The sequence below is a fragment of the Corylus avellana genome, chromosome 10, assembly GCF_965113065.1.
Source record: "Corylus avellana chromosome 10, dhCorAvel1.hap1.2, whole genome shotgun sequence".
Classification (NCBI taxonomy): Eukaryota; Viridiplantae; Streptophyta; class Magnoliopsida; order Fagales; family Betulaceae; genus Corylus; species Corylus avellana.
In genome coordinates, this window is record NC_142499.1 from 11,254,168 (window position 1) to 11,256,873 (window position 2,706).

General features: G+C 37.1%; 1 pseudogene; it reads right to left on the reverse strand.

Annotated features, from left to right (window-relative positions):
- Positions 1-2,460, reverse strand: part of LOC132162309 (uncharacterized) — a 7,237-nt pseudogene extending 4,777 nt beyond the window's left edge.
- Between the last annotated feature and the right edge of the window lie 246 nt (positions 2,461-2,706).

Genomic DNA, 2,706 nt, shown 5'->3' on the forward strand with positions numbered 1-2,706 from the left:
ATAGTAGTGACTAGGGACAAACCGCCTCCTCATGATGGCCTTCATTTCCTTCTAAGTCTGAATAGGCCTCTCATGGTTTCTCCTTATGTTCATCACAAGTTGATCCCACCAAATAATAGCATAGTCAGTAAACTCAATGACAGCGAGTTTTACCTTTTTCTACTCGGAGTAGTTGTGGCACTCAAAAATCAACTCCACCTTCTTCTCCCATTCCAAGTATGCTTCAGGATCGTTTTTCCCTTGGAAAGATGGTATCTTCATTTTGATGTTTCCTAGGTTTCTGTCAGTCCCATTTTGCCATCTTGGATCTCTTCGGAAACCTCTACCACTCCTTTCTCCCCTTGGCACGAACCTGCCCTCACCGTTCAATGAAGCTTGATCCCCTTCATCTTTGAACTCATCCTCGTGGTCGTCATCAGATTTATCCATGTGCGCACGTCTTTCTAGCCTTCTAGCATTAGGGACTCTTTGAGGACGCCCCTCACGCCAAGTAGCAATAACGACATCTTGACTATCCATCCGATCCCGAATCTCATTAAACACCACATTCATGCATTCAAATTGTTGTTGCATAGCCTGCAACAAGAAGAACGACTCCTCCCCTCTTCTTTGCTTGATGCGTCGCCCTTGGAAGGCATAGCTTGAAACTATAGAGAAATGTTAGAAATAATTCCTCACAGCAGTACCTCATGTGTTTGCACTCAAATTATGTCACTCACACTCGTGTTTCGCTCTTAAATTGGATTTGTTTTTTTATATTAGTCTCACACTCTCTTGCCTTTTTCCACTCGTAGCGTCCCCTTTTCAGTTCTTTATTAAACTAATAAACTTGATCAAGAAATTCAACTTGTAGTATTTAAACCAATACCAACGGCAGGAAAATATTATAGAAACAATGAATGAAAGGAAGAGGACAAAAGAAAGAAGAAAGAAAACAAACGAACAGGAAAATATTATAGAAATAACAAATCAAAAGAAGAGAACATAAGAAAGAAAACAAACAAACAATTGTTTTTTTTTGACATCTCCTTTTTTTTTTTCTTTTTTTTTTTTCTTTTTGAACTTGATGCACGATTTTAACTTAGTGCACGATGTAAAACAATAAGAAGGAATAATGAATACAAACGGAACAAGATAGGATGATAACAATAAACAAAAGATTAAAAAAAAAAAAAAAGGATTGTAAACCTGATTTTAGAGCCTGTGCTCTAACACCAAATGATGCGAATCTCAATCGACGCGCTTTTGAGACCCAACAACCAATATTGGAATACGGACCCAAGAAAGCTAAAATTCAGATTTTTGATAGAAAACCTTGACCCAACGTTTATAAATGAAACGCGAATCAAAGGTATAAAGTAACAACCCTCGACCCAATGATTATAATTGAATCATGAACCGAAGGTATAAAGTTTGAACGTCACAAGAAAGAATCCTTGATAAGTTCAAAAGTTCTTTGAAGAACCAATAGAGGAAGCAAACCTCACTTTTTTCTAATTTTCATTCATGATGTCCATTACAATGAGTGCATGCTAATTATAAAGTATGGCTGAAAATATGACTACCTGCTTGCTATGGAAATGAAATTAAATTGGTTCCAACATTGGAAAGTAAATAAAGTAAAAAAAAAAAGACTAACTAATAAAAGCCTAAAATTAAGGTTGATTTGGTCTGAAATCAGCAGCTCCTCCATGCCAAAAATAGACTGAGATTGGCAATTAAATTACGCCTAAGGAAGGTCTTGAAATAGGTAAGTCAATCAACCAATTAATCGGCATGTAATTTGGCAAGCCAATCATCCAATTAATTGGTATGTAATTGGAAAGTCAATCAGCCATAATGAACCATTAATCCATGCCATTGCTAAGGAAACTATGCGCAATCAGCTCCATTAATAGCTTGGATCAAATTTATTACGCCTTAATCTCCCTTTGGGCCAGGCTTGGAATGCCCCATTTTAGAATCAGCCCAAATCTCTTGAATCAGCCCATTAAGTGCTTTTTTGATCTTCTTGGATCTTGCACTAGTAATAGGCCCAACTGGAATATGCAATGGATCATTTAATGGTGCTTGTTGATTCTCATCAAGAAGGCTTCTACAAGGGTCTTTGAGGTTTTCTTTACATTGGACCTGGGCCATGGCTGCTGCAATTTCTGTCTGTAGATGTGATTTGCTTGCCAGGAATTGGCTTTGAGTCGTGAAGGAAAGGGAATTCTCTCTGTATTGATGAAAGTATTTTCTGAATGTTGAATTTGTCCCACCAGCGGACATATCTATTTCTTCTGCAAATTCCTTGATCAACGGCATAATCCCATTTGAAAAGCCATGGGATTTTATATTTCTTTGCCATATGGAGCAAGGAAGGAAATTGACTTTCTGCTTCATTAACTCTGTAGGCTGTAGAGAATTGCTATAATACATCTGCAAGTTCTGGGAGTAAAATCTCAGGAATAATCCCATGACTTTGCCACCATCTGTTGAACCAAATAAGGGGTTGACTGCTGGAGTTGTTATCAAAACAAAGATACCTAGAATGATTGTTATTATTGTTTTGATAAAGAAGTACTTTTGACCATGCTTCATTGTAATCATAGTAGTTGTATTGAACTTGGTGGCCCTGCAAGACTTTGAGATTAGTTGGGTGACCCCATTTTTTTGCTGAAATGATCTTTGTGATATACATTTTATCAAAGATTATTCTTTTCT